The following is a 14,947-nucleotide window of genomic DNA, read 5'->3' on the forward strand; positions in this document are numbered from 1 at the left end:
GGTTTGAGATATGTCTACTTTAATGCAAGAGGCATCATGAACAAAGTGAATGAGCTTAGAGCGTGGATCAATACTTGGAGCTATGATGTTGTGGCCATTACACAGACTTGGAGGGCTTAGGGGCAGGAATGTTGACTTTGAGTGCCGGGCTTTAGTGTTTCAGATAGGGCAGGGAGGGAGGCAAAAGAGGTGGGGGCATGGCGCTGTTGATCAGAGATAGTGTCGCGACTGCAGAAAAGGGAGGAAGTCATGGAGGGATTGTCTACTGAGTATCTGTGGGTGGAAGTTAGAAACAGGAAAGGGGTCAATAACTCTACTGAGTGTTTTTATAGACCACCCAATAGTAACAGGGACATTGAGGAGCAGATAGGGAGACAGATTCTGGAAAGGTGTAATAATAACAGGGTTGTCGTGGTGGGAGATTTTAATTTCCCAAATATTGATTGGCATCTCTTTAGAGCGAGGGGTTTAGCTGAGGTGGAGTTTGTTAGGTGTGTTCAGGAAGGTTTCCTGACACAGTATGTAGATAAGCTACAAGAGGATCTGGTATTGGGAAATGAATCTGGTCAGGTATCTGGTCTCTCAGTGGGAGAGCATTTTGGAGATAGTGACAATTCTATCCCCTTTACCATAGCATTGGAGTGGGATAGGAACAGACAAGTTAGGAAAGTGTTTAATTGGATTAAGGGGAAATATGAAGCTATCAGGCAGGAACAAGGAAGCATAAATTGGGAACAGATATTCTCAGGGAAATGTACGGCAGAAATGTGGCAAATGTTCTGGGGATATTTGTGTGGCGTTCTGCATAGGTACGTTCCAATCAAACGGAAAAGGATGGTAGGATACAGGAACCGTGGTGTACAAAGGCTATTGAAAATCTAATCAAGAAGAAGAGAAAAGCTTACGAAAGGTTCAAGAAACTAAGTAATGATAGAGATCTGGAAGGTTATAAGGCTAGTAGGAAGGAACTTAAGAATGAAATTAGGAGAGCCAGAAGGGGCCATGAGAAGGCCTTGGCGAGCAGGATTAAGGAAAACCCCAAGGCATCCTACAAGTATGTGAAGAGCTAGAGGATAAGGCGTGAGAGAATAGGACCAATCAAGTGTGACAGTGCAGAAGTGTGTAGAGAACCGGAGGAGAGAGCAGAAGTACTTAATGAATACTTTGCTTCAGTATTCACTACGAAAAAAGACCTTGGCGATTGTAGGGATGACTTACAGTGGATTGAAAAGCTTGAGCATGTAGACATTAAGAAAGAGGATGTGCTGGAGGTTTTGGAAAGCATCAAGTTGGATAAGTCACCGGGACTGGATGAAGTGTACCCCAGGCTACTGTGGGAGGTGAGGGAGGAGATTGCTGAGCCTCTGGCAATGATCTTTGCATCATCAATGGGAATGGGAGAGGTTCTGGAGCATTGGAGGGTTGCAGATGTTGTTCCCTTATTCAAGGAAGGGAGTAGAAATAGCCCAGGAAATTATAAACCAGTGAGTTTTACTTCAGTGCTTGGTAAGTTGATGGAGAAGACCCTGAGAAGCAGGATTTATGAACATTTGGAGAGGCATAATATGATTAGGAATAATCAGCATGTCTTTGTGAAAGGCAGGTCGTGCCTTACGAGCTTAGTTGAATTTTTTGAGGCTGTGACTAAACACATTGATGAAGGTAGGGCCATAGTTGTAGTGTTTATGGATTTCAGCAAGGCCTTTGATAAGGTACTCCATACAACGCTTATTGAGAAAGTAAGGAGGCATGGGATCCAAGGGGACCTTGCTTTGTGGATCCAGAATTGGCTTGTCTACAGAAGGCAAAGAGTGGTTGTTGATGGGTTATATTCTGCATGGGGGTCGGTCACCAGAGGTGTGCCTCAGGGATCTGTTCTGAGACCCCGTCTGTTTGTGATTTTTATAAATGACCTGGATGAGGAAGTGGAGGGATGGGTTAGTAAATTTGCTGATTACACAAAGGTTCGGGGTGTTGTAGATAGTGTGGAGGGCTATCAGAGGTTACAGCGGGACATTGATAGGATGCAAAACTGGGCTGAGAAGTAGCAGATGGAGTTCAACCCAGATAAGTGTGAGGTGGTTCATTTTGGTAGGTCAAATATGATGGCAGAATATAGTATTAATGGTAAGACTCTTGGCAGTGTGGAGGATCAGAGGGATCTTGGGGTCCCAGTCCATAGGACACTCAAAGCTGCTATATAGCTTGTCTCTGTGGTTAAGAAGGCGTACAATGCATTGGCCTTCATCAACCATGGGATTGAGTTTAAGAGTCGAGAGGTAATGTTACAGCTATATAGGACCCTGGTCAGACCCCACTTGGAGTGCTGTGCTCAGTTCTGGAATGTGGAAACCCTAGGAAGGGTGCAGAGGAGATTTACAAGGTTGTTACCTGGGTTGTGGAACATGCCTTATGAGAATAGGTTAAATGAACTCGGTCTTTTCTCCTTGTAGTGATGGAGGATGAGAGGTGACCTGATAGAGGTGTACAAGGTGATGAGAGGCATTGATCGTGTGGATAGTCAGAGACGTTTCCCCAGGGCTGAAATAACTAACATGAGAGGGCACAGTTTTAAGGTGGTTGGAAGTAGGTACAGAGGAGATGTCAGGGGTAAGTTTTTTATGCAGAGTGGTGAGTGTGTGGAATGGGCTGCTGGTGACGGTGGTGGAGGCAGACATGATAGGATCTTCTAAGAGACTCCTGGATGGGTACATGGAGGTTAGAAAAATAGAGAACTATGGGTAACCCTAGGTAACTTCTAAAGTAAGTACATGTTTGGCACAGCATTGTTGGCTGAAGGGCCTGTATTGTGCTGTAGGTTTTCTATATTTCTATGTTCTAAGTTCATCCACCTCATTACAAATGCTACATGCACCTTCAGTCCTGCATTCTTTGCCCTTTTGATGTTTGCCTCTGTGGTGCAATTTAACTTTTTGCTCTTTCTGCATTTGTACCCAGTTATTGGCTTGTCCTTCCTTAAATTCATGTTACATCCAGGATCTACTTGTAAACCTGCTGGCTCACCTTCAGCTCTATCATACTGGCTCCCATCCTCCTGCTATATTAGTTTAAATATTTCCAACAGCTTTAGTGAATCTGCCTTCAAGCATATTGGTTCCCCTCGGATTCAATTGCAACCTGTCCCTTTTGTACAAGTCCCACCTTCCCCAGAAAAGGTCCCAATTGTCCAGAAATCTGAATTCCACCCCCTCCCCTGCTCCAATTCTTCAGCTACACATTTACCTGCTACCTCATTCTATTCCTATCCTCACTGTCACGTGGCACAGGCAGCAATCCCGAGAATTATACCTTTGAGGTCCTGCTGGCAGCTTCCTTCCTAACTCCCTATATTCTTTTTTTCAGGACCTCCTCCCTTTCTGTACCTATTTTGTTGGTACCAATATGTACCACGACTTCTGGCTGTTCACCCTCCCTTGTTTGGATATTGTGGACGTCTCCAGAAACATCGTGGACCCTGGTCCCTGGGAGGCAAACTACCACCTGTGTTTTCTTTTCATGTCCACAGTCGCCTATCTGTCCTCCTGACAAATAAGTGTCCCCTATTACTGCTGCCATCCTCTTCAGTTCCCTACCCTTCTTAGCCGCAGGGCCAGACCCAGTGCTGGAGGCACGGCCGCTGTTGCTTTCCCCAACAGTACTCAAAATGGAGTACTTATTGTTGAGGGAGATGGCCACAGGGCGGCCTAGCATCCTAGTGAGAAGGTTTGTTAATGCTGCATGGTGGGGATTAAACTAGAGTTGCAGGGGGATGGGAACCAGAGTGCCAGAACAGGTAGTGGAGAGGTTGTGGAGACAGATGTTGTTAAAACCTTAGGCAAAGTTAGGAATCAGAAGGTTGAGCATGGTGCAACTAGTGTCCGGAGCTGCCTATATTTAAATGCAAGTAGTATCATAAGAAAGGAGGGTGATAGTGCTAAAGATGAGGTAGCTGGTTTACAAACAGAGGCAATGTGTAGTGAGCAGAGGCTGTTGACAGGGCAAAATTGCAGTCAAAAGGATAGGCAGGAAGGCAAAGGGAGCGTGTTGCTCTGTTTGTGATAAATGAAATTAAGTTATTAGAGGAGACGAAGGTCGGAAGCTGTTGAGTCACTGTGGATAGAGCTAAGGAACTGCAAGTGTAAAAAGACCCTGATGGAAGTTGTATGCAGACCCCCAAACAGTAGTAATGATGTGGCCTACAAATTAGAACAGGAGAGAGAAAATGCATGCCAAAAGGGCAATGTTACAATAGTCGTGGGGGATTTCAATATGTAGATAAATTGGGAAAATCAGGTTGTTGCTGGATTCCAGGAGAAGGAATTTCTAGAGTGCCTACAAGATGTTTTTTTTAGAGCAGCTCATGACTGAGCCCACTAGAGGATCAGTTATTCTAAATTGGGTGTTGTGCAATGGACCAGAATTGATTAGCGAGCTTAAGGTTACATAGAAACAGAAACATAGAAAACCTACAGCACAATACAGGCCCTTCGGCCCACAAAAGTTGTGCGGAACATGTCCCTACCTTAGAAATTACTAGGCTTACCCATAGCCCTCTATTTTTTTAAGCTCCATGTACCTATCCAAAAGTCTCTTAAAAGACACTATCATATCCGCCTCCACCACCGTTGCCTGCAGCCCATTCCATGCACTCACCACTCTCTGCGTTAAAAAAAACTTACCCCTGACATCTCCTCTGTACCTACTCCTCAGCACCTTAAACCTGTGTCCTCTTGTGGCAGCTGTGGGAAAAAGCCTTTGACTATCCACACGATCAATGCCTCTCATCATCTTATACACCTCTATCAGATCATCTCTCATCCTCCTCTGCTCCAAGGAGAAAAGGCCGAATTCACTCAACCTATTCTCATAAGGCATGCTCCCCAATTCAAGCAACATCCTTGTAAATCTCCTCTGCACCCTTTCTATGGTTTCCATGTCCTTCCTGTAGTGAGGAGACCGGAACTGAGCACAGTACTCCAAGTGGGGTCTGACCAGGGTCCTATATAGCTGTAACATTACCTCTCGACTCTTAAACTCAATCCCATGGTTGATGAAGGCCAATGCATCGTATGCCTTCTTAACCACAGAATCAACCTGCGCAGCAGCTTTGAGTGTCCTATGGACTCGGACCCCAAGATCCCTCTGATCCTCCACATTGCCAAGAGTCTTACCATTAATACTATATTCTGCCATCATATTTGATCTACCAAAGTGAACCACATCACACTTATCTGTGTTAAACTCCATCTGCCACTTCTCAGCCCAGTTTTGCATTCTATCAATGTCCCGCTGTAACCTCTGACAGCCCTCCACACTATCCACAACACCTCCTACCTTTGTGTTATCAGCAAATTTACTAACCCATCCCTCCACTTTCTCATCCAGGTCATTTACAAGAATCACAAAGAGCAAGGGTCCCAGAACAGATCCCTGAGGCACACCTCTGGTGACTGACCTCCATGCAGAATATGACCCGTCTACAACCACTCTTTGCCTTCTGGGCAAGCCAATTCTGGATCCACAAAGCAATGTCCCCTTGAATCCCATGCCTCCTTACTTTCTCAATAAGCCTTGTATGGGGTACCTTATCAAATGCCTTGCTGAAATCCATATACACTACATCTACTGTTCTACCTTCATCAATGTGTTTAGTCACATCCTCAAAAAATTCAATCAGACTCATAAGGCATGACCTACCCTTGAGAAAGCTATGCTGACTATTCCTAATCATATTATACCTCTCCAAATGTTCATAAGTCTTGCCTCTCAGGATCTCCTCCATCAACTTACCAACCACTGAAGTAAGACTCACTAGTCTATAATTTCCTGGGCTATCTCTACTCCCTTTCTTGAATAAAGGAACAACATCCACAACCCTCCAATCCTTCAGAACCTCTCCCATCTCCATTGATGATTCAGGGATCATTGCCAGAGGCTCAGCAATCTCCTCAATTGCCTCTCACAGTAGCCTGGGGTACATCTCATCCGGTCCCGACGTCTTATCCAACTTGATGCTTTCCAAAAGCTCCAGCACATCCTCTTTCTTAATATCTACATGCTCAAGCTTTTCAGTCTGCTGCAAGTCATCACTACAATCACCAAGATCCTTTTCCATAGTGAATACTGAAGTAAAGTATTGATTAAGTACCTCTGCTATTTCCTCTGGTTCCATACACACTTTCCCACTGTCACACTTGATAGGTCCTATTCTTTCATGTCTTATCCTCTTGCTCTTCACATACTTGTAGAATGCCTTGGAGTTTTCCATAATTCTGCCTGCCAAGGCCTTCTCATGGCCCCTTCTGGCTCTCCTAATTTCTTTTTAAGCTCCTTCCTGTTAGCCTTTTAATCTTCTAGATCTCGTAACATTACCTGGCTCTCTGAACCTTTCGTAAGCTTTTCTTCTTGACTAGATTTATTACAGCCTTCATACACCACGGTTCCTGTACCCTACCATAACTTCCCTGTCTCATTGGAACATACCTATGCAGAAATCCACACAAATATCCCCTGAACATTTGCCACATTTCTTCCGTACTTTTCCCTGAGAACATCTGTTCCCAATTTAAGCTTCCAATTTCCTGCCTGATAACCCTTTCGAGCAAGTGATCATAATATGATAAATTTCACCCTGAAATTTGAGAAGGAGTTGCTAAGGTCAGATGTATCAGTATTACAGTGGAGTAAAGGGAATTACGGAGGCATAAGAGAGGAGTTATCCAGAATTGATTGGAAAAGAACACTGGCAGGGATGACAGTAGAACAATGGCTGGAATTTCTGGAAGCAATTCAGAAGGCACAGGATATATACATCCCTAAGAGGAAGATGTATTCTAAAGGGAAGATGACTCAACTGTGGCTAACAAGAGAAGTCAAAGCCAACATAAAAGCCAAAGAGAGGGCATAATAGAGCAAAAATCCTGAAGTTATAGGATTCGGAAGCTTTAAAAACCGACAGAAGGCAACAAAAACGTCAAATGGGGGCACATCTTTTACCCTTATTAGGGGGAGAGGGAGTGCCTGTGGTATGTTGAATTACCAGGTAACTGAGTTGTCTTTGGGGTACTGCAAGTCTGTGTCTTCATTGATGCTTTGCTACATGCTTGAGTGCTCGGTGGTGGGCGCCGATGCTTTTTTTGCTGGGGGGAGGGAATCGTTGCCTTGCTGCTGCTTGTGCATGGGAGGGAGATCTTTGGGGTTCTAACATTCAACTGTCATTCATTCATTCTGTTCTCATGGATGTTTGCAGAGAAAAAGAATTTCAGAATGTATATTGTATACATTACTCTGACATTAAATGTACTTATTGAACCTATTAAAAAAGGTAAAGATGGAATACGAAAGGAAGCTAGCTAATAATATTAAAGAGGATACCAAAAGTTTCTGCAGATACATAAAGTGTAAAAGAGGGGCGAGGGTGGATATCGGGCTGCTGGAAAACAATGCTGGAGAGGTAGTGATGGGGACAACAAAATAGTGGATAAACTGAATAAGTATTTTGTGTCATTCTTTACTGTGGAAGACACTAGCAGTATGGGGGATGTTCCAGGTGTCAGGGGCATGAAGTGTGTGAAGTTAGCATTACTGGGGAGAAGATTGTTGGAAAACTGAAGTGTTTGAATGTAGATAAGTCACCTGGACCAGATGGTGTACACCCCAAAGTTCTGAAAGAGGTGGCTGAAAAGATCGTGGATGAATTAGTAGTGATCCTTCAAGAATCACTAGATTTTGGAATGGTCTGGAAGACTGGAAAATTGCAAATGTCATTCCACTCTTCAAGAGGGGAGAGAGGCAGAAGAAAGGAAACTATAGGCCAGTTAGTCTGACCTCAGTGGTTGGGAGGATGTTGGAGTCGATTATTAAGGATGCGGTCTCAGAGAACCTGGAGCCACATGACATAGTAGGCCGTAGTTAGCACACAAGATTTTCACTCGAGGGAAAATCTTGCCTGACAAATGTGGTGGAATTCTTTGAAGTAGCAGCAAGCAGGATAGACAAAAGAGATTCGACTGATGTTGTGTACCTGTGGATTTTCGGAAAGCCTTTGACGAGGTGCCACACATTTGGCTGGTTAACAACCTACGAGCCCATGGTATTACAGAAAAGATTCCAGCATGGATAAAGCAGTGGCTAATCGTCAGGAAGCAAAGAGTGTGAATAAAGGGAGCCTTTACTGGTTGCCTGCTGGTGACTAGTGGTCTGTGGTGAGACCGATTCTTTTTATGTATATGTCAGTGATTTGGATGATGGAATTGATGGCTTTGTTGCAAAGTTTGCAAATGATATGAAGATAGGTGGAGGGCAGGTAGTTTCGAGGAAGTAGTGAGGCTACAGAAGGATTTAGACAGATTAGGAGAATGGGCAAAGAAATGGCAGATGGAATACAGTGTTGGGAAGTGTATAGTCATGCACTTTGGTAGAAGAAATGAAAGGGTTGACTATTTTATAAATGGAGAGAAAATACAAAAAAAGGAGGTGCAAAGGGACTTGGGAGTCCTTGTGCAGGATTCCCTAAAGGTTAATTTGCAGGTTAAGGCTGGTGACAAATGCAAATGCGATGTTAGCATTCATTTCAAGAGAGCTAGAATATAAAAGCAAGGATGTAATGTTGAAACTTTATAAACTTTATATTTTGAGCAGGTTTGGGCCCCTTATCTTAGAAAGGGTGTGCTGGAACTGGAGAGGGTTCAAAGAATGTCCACAGAAATGATTCCAGAATTGAATGACTTGTCATATGAAGAGCGGTCGATGGCTCTGGGCCTGTATTCACTAGAATTCTGAAAAATGAGGGCTGACCTCATTGAAACCTATTGAATGGTGAAATGCCTTGATAGAGAGGATGTTTCCTATGGTGGGAGAGTAAAAGACCAGAGGGGACAGTCTGAGAATAGAGGGCTGTCCTTTTAGAACTGAGATGAGAGGAATTTCTTTAGTCACGGAGTGGTGAATCTGTGGAATTCTTTGCCATAGGCAGCTGTGGTGGCCAGGTCTTCATGTATATCTAAGGCAGAGGATATTAGATTTTTTTATTGGTCAAGGCATGAAGGGATATGGGGAGAAGGCAGGAGATTAGATCTCAGAGGAAAATTGGATCAGATATAAAATGGCGGAGCAGACTCGATGGGCCAAATAGCCTAATTCTGCTCCTATATCTTATGGGTTCCTGAGGCTCCTATACCACTTTACCAGTTTTTTCCTGTTTTTGGTGTTCTGTTCACAGAAAAACAGTATCTTGGTGCTATATTACCACATCTGTCTCTGATTATAGTCATAGAAAAATACAGGACAGAAACAGGCTATTTGGCCTATCTAGTCCATGCTGAAACTATTTAAATTGCCTACGCTCATCAACCTGCACCAGGACCATAGCCCTCCATACCCCTACCTACCCAAACTTCACTTAAAGGTTGAAATTGACCTGGCATTGGCCGTGCTGGCAACTAGTTCCACACTCTCACGGCTCTCTGAGTGAAGAAGTTTCCTCTCATGTTCCCCTTAAACATTTCACCTTTCACTCTAAACCCATAACTCTAGCTGTATTCCCACCCAACTTCAGTGGAAAAAGCCTGCTTGCATTTGCCCTATCTATACCACTCATAATTTTGTATACCTCTATCAAATCTCCCCTCATTCTCCTATATTCTGGGCAATTATGTCCTAACCTTTTTCCTTATAACTTGTGTCCTCCAGTGCTGGCAACATGAACTTGAATGTATGTAAAGTACCTGCCTCTACCACTTCTCTGGCAGTTGGTACTATACTGTATATCTACTACCTTTTCAGTCCTTATGTAGGGTTTTGGCCCAAAACATTGATTGTTTATTTCCATAGATGCTGCCTGGCCTGCCGAGTTCCTCCAGCATTTTGTGTGTGCTGCTGTGGATTTCCAGCATCTGTAGACTTTGTGTTTATTATCTACTATGTAATGTGTTTTTAAGCTAGGAAGTTGCCCCTCAGGTTCTTATTAACCTTAAATCAGTCTCCTAGTTTTTGATTCCCTAAACCTGGAAAAATGTCTGGTCACTTTATTTGTATCTCTCCTGATTTTATATACCTCCCAGGAGATCAGCACTTAGTCTCTTACTCTTCAAGGAATAAAGGCCCAGCCTGCTTAATGTCTCCCTATAACTTTATCCCTCATGTTCTGATGATATCCTTTTAAACAGTTTTTGCAGTCTTTCCAGGTTAATCACACCCATCTTAGAATGGTGGCCAAACTAAATGCTGTGCTCCAAGTGTGGCCTCACTAGTATCTTGTGCAATTGCAACATAACCTCCTAACTCATTTATTCAATACCCCAACTATATAACCACATAACAATTATAGCACAGAAACAGGCCATCTCGGCCCTTCTAGTCCGTGCCGAACTCTTACCCTATCCTAGTCCCACTGACCTGCACTCAGCCCATAACCCTCCATTCCTTTCCTGTCCATATATCTATCCAATTTAACTTTAAACGACAACATAGAACCTGCCTCAACTACTTCTGCTGGAAGCTCATTCCACACTGCTATCACTCTCTGAGTAAAGAAGTTCCTCCTCATGTTACCCCTAAACTTTTGTCCTCTAATTCTCAGCCCATGTCCTCTTGGTTGAATCTTCCCCACTCTCAATGGAAAAAGTCTAACCATGTCAACTCTTATCAATCCCTCTCATAATTTTAAGCACCTCTATCAAGTCCCCCCTCAACCTTCTACGCTACAAAGAATAAAGACCTAACTTGTTCAACCTTTCTCTGTAACTTAGGAGATGAAACCCAGGCAACATTTTAGTAAACCTCCTCTGTACTCTTTCAATTTTATTGACATCTTTCTTATAATTCGGTGACCAGAACTGTACACAATACTCCAGATTTTGGCCTTACCAATGCCTTATACAAATTCAACATTACATCCCAACTCCTATACTCAATGCTCTGATTAATAAAGGCCAGCAAACCAAAAGCTTTCTTCACCACCCTATCCACATGAGATTCCATCTTCAGGAAACTATGCACCTTTATTCCTAGATCCCTCTGTTCTAAAGCATTTTTTAATGCCCTTATGTTTACCATGTATGTCCTATTTTGATTAGTTCTACCAAAGTGTAGCACCTCACATTTTTCAGCATTAAACTACGTCTGCCATCTTTCAGCCCACTCTTCTAACTGTCCTAAATCTCTCTGCAAGTTTTGAAAACCTACCTCATCATCCACAGCACCACCTATCTTAGTATCAGCTGCATACTTACTAATCCAATTTACCACCCCATCATCCAGATCGTTAATATATATTACAAACAACATTGGACCCAGTACAGATCCCTGAGGCACACCGCTACACACCGTCCTCCAATCTGACACACAGTTATCCACCACTACTCTCTGGCGTCTCCCATCTAGCCACTGCTGAATCCATTTTACTACTTCCATATTAATGCCTAATGATTGAACCTTCCTAACTAACCTTCCATGTGGTTAGTGATGAGGGAATTAAACAAGGACAAAAGCCCTTTGAGGGAAATTGGTTCTGGTTATTCTATCTAGGTCCCCAAGAAGTTTACACACTTGCAACTAAATCTCACCTCTGAAACAAAACTAAAACCAGATGGCATGCATTTCAGGTGAGGGGGAGTAATTTCAGAGGAGATGGGAGGGTCAAGTTTTTACACTGAAGTGAGTGCCTGAAATGTGCTGCCTGGGGTGGTGGTAGGGGCAGAAACTGTTAAGGGTCGTTTACATAAGCACATGAATGTAAGGAAGGTGGAAGTATATGGACAGAAGAGATTGGCCACTTGAATACTAATTTGATTGGTTCAGCACAACATTGTGGGCCAAAGGGACTGTTCCTGTGCTGTACTGTTCAATGTTAAAACACAGCCATCCCATTGATCCTGCAGTTTTCCAATTTGTCAGTATCCTTAAACCTGCATTTGAGCCTCTCCATTGCTTTTAGGTCCATCGTCTAGTGTGATTACTTAAAGTCTGGTCTAACTAGTTCAGTCCTGGTGAAGGGTCTCATCCAAAACATCAATGACTTATTCGTTTCCATAGATGATGCCTTATCTGCTGAGTTCCTTCAGCATTTTGTGTGTGTAACTAGTTCAGTATTCTGTTCTAACGTTACCTCCATTCTTGTTCACTGTCATCATCATGTGCTGTGTTGGATGTAGTAGATCATGGTCTTATAAAGCGGTTTGCCATTGTCTTCTGGGCAGTGTCAGTGACCCCAACCGTTATCAACACTTCAGAGATTGTCTGCCTAGTGTCAGTGGTCACATGACCAGGATGTGATATCCACCACCTGCTCGCATGGCTTTACATGGCCCTAATCTGGGGGGCTAAGCAGGTACTACAACTTGCCCAAGGACAACCTGCAGGCTAGTGGAGAAGGTGTGCCTTACACCTCCTTTGGTAAGCACGTATCTCCACCCCACCACCCACTTGTTTACTGTGCCTCTGCTAATAAGGCACAGTTTTCCGGCACGTCCTTTAGATGGCCTACTCTAGGATCCCACTTATTTTCCTATTTATTGTCAATTCTGTTAGTTTCAATTCCTTGAATGTATAATCTCTGTTTCAGGTTGTATCTCGTATCCAAATAACATCGTAGCGTAACGGTTATTGTAGCATTTGACAGTATCTGGGATCACTGACCAATTCCCACTTCTGTCTGTAAGGAGTTTATACATTCTGTTTGTGACTGTGTGTGTTTCTACTGGATGCTCCGGTTTCCTCCCACATTCCAAAGATGTACAGTTAGGGTTAGATAGTTGTGGGCATGCTATGTTGACACTGGACGTGTGGCAACACTTGTGGACTGCCCAGCACAATCCTTGCTGCTTTTATCTGAGGTAAATGGTGCATTGCACTGTTTGTTTCGATGTATTTATGATAAATCAAGCTCATCTTTAATTGCTTGAAGACAAAAGACTGCAGATGTTGGAATCTGGAGCAACAAATCATCTGCTGGAGAAACTCAGTAGGTCGAGCAGCAATTGCTATGCAGATACTGTTTGATCTGAGCTTCTTCCACAGATTGTTTTGCACCAAGTTACTTTAAAGCTTTGGCCTTAGCAATTATCACATGCGCTCGGTTAGAATCACTGAGTGCAAGAGTCAGCAAGGTTTCTGGCCTTTCTTGAATAAAGATGGGACTTCTTTCTCCCTGCTGATGCTTGGAGTTACTGCAGATTTAAACCTTTTACAGTATTCTACACAAAATGCTGGAGGAACTCAGCAGCTCAGGCAGTATCTATGGATGGGAATAGACAGCCTATGTTTTGGGCTGAGACCCTTCATCAGGATTGGAAAGCAAGGGGGGAAGAAGCCAGAATAAGATGGTGGAAGGAGTACAGTTTGGACGGTGATAGATGAAGGCTCTGGCTCCACCCTTCCTTTCCACTTTGTCTGTGTTACTCTAGATTTCTAGCATCTACGAAATCTTTTGTGTTTATAGTTTGTCCTTGACTGTATGCTTTGCTTATCCACAGTTTTATTGGAGTTACAGAATCTTACAGCACAAGGGTTTTTAGTCCATGGCCATATTTCAGTTTAATATCAGGGAATGTAGACAATATGCAACCTGAAGTTCTTGCTCTTCGCAGACATCTAGGACACAGGAAAAAACCCAAAGAATTAATGACAGAAAACGTTAAAACTCTAAAGCTCCTACTGCCCCCTCCCACACATAAGCAGTAGCAAAAGCATCAACTCTTCCCCCACCAACAACTGTGCAAGCAACAGCAAAAAAAGCCCCCAAAGAATCCTTGATCTGGAGTCCATCAAAAACTATCTATCCAGCACTTTGACATCTCAGACTCTCTCTCTTGTGAGAGAGAGAGAGAGAGAGATTGATTGCTCCTGCAACATGAGAGGGGAGACGAGCAGCTCACTGTTCCTATGTTACAATCAAAAGATTTGAGTGTACTTACATAATCCCATTTCCAAACTCAAATCCTCCACTTTTGGTGTAGCCGAAAATTGTTTTCCCTTCACTCTCTCCCTCCCCTCAACCCCTGAAAACATGAACTAAGATGTTTCTATTTTTTTCAAAGAACATTTGTAGGAGAGTGCTTACTCGAAATACTGAAGTTGTCACTTTTAGTTATAGCCTTAAGATAGTCTGTGCACATCATCGATCAAAACAAAGTTTAATTAGTTCTGTGAAATTAAACAGTGAATTGATTTATTGAACTGAGGTACAGTAAAAAAAAACTTGTCTTGCATGCCTTCCATACAGATCGATTTATTACATCAATCCATTGAGGTAAAACCATAGCAGAATATGGTGTCACAGTATAGAGAAAGTGCAGTGTACGTAGACAGTAAGACACTAGGTAACAAGGAGGAAAATTGAATTCAGAAATTGGAAGTGTACAAGAAAGCCGTTAGTTAGACTTCTAACAGCAGGGTAGAAGTTGTCTTAGAGCCTGGTGGTATATGTCTACAAGCATTTTTATCTTCTGCCTTGACAGGAGGGGGAAGATGGCGGAATGTCTAGGGTAGATGAGATCTTTATGTTGGTTGTTTTACCAAGGCAGCAAGAAGTGTAGAGAGTCCATGGAGTGGAAGCTGGGTTCTGTTTCTTGAGCTTTGTCCACAACGTTACATTTTCTTGTGGTCATGGGCGGAGCAGTTACCATACCAAGCTGTGGTGCATCTGGATAGGATGCTTTCTATGGTGCATCAGTAAAAATCGGTGAGGGTCATTGGGGGCACTCCAGATTTTTCTTCAGGTAGTAGGGGTACTGGTGAGCTTACTTGACCATAATGTCAACGTGATTACACCAGGACAGATTCTCAAGCTTCTCAACCTTAGCACTATTAATATAAACACAAGCATGTATACCACCCCTCTTTCAGAAGTCAATAACCAACTCTTTTGTTTTGCTAACAGTGAGGGAAAGATTGTTGTCATGAAAATGTGTTTCTATCTCCTTCCTGTACTCCAATTCATTGTTATTTG

At 43.1% G+C, this 14,947-nt stretch overlaps 1 protein-coding gene across 1 annotated transcript in view; it reads left to right on the forward strand.

The window, feature by feature from the left end:
• The window catches only part of piwil1 (piwi-like RNA-mediated gene silencing 1), a 100,001-nt gene that overhangs the window by 56,404 nt on the left and 28,650 nt on the right, over positions 1 to 14,947 (forward strand). The window lies entirely within an intron of this gene.

Source organism: Mobula birostris, chromosome 22, assembly GCF_030028105.1.
Source record: "Mobula birostris isolate sMobBir1 chromosome 22, sMobBir1.hap1, whole genome shotgun sequence".
NCBI lineage: Eukaryota > Metazoa > Chordata > Chondrichthyes > Myliobatiformes > Myliobatidae > Mobula > Mobula birostris.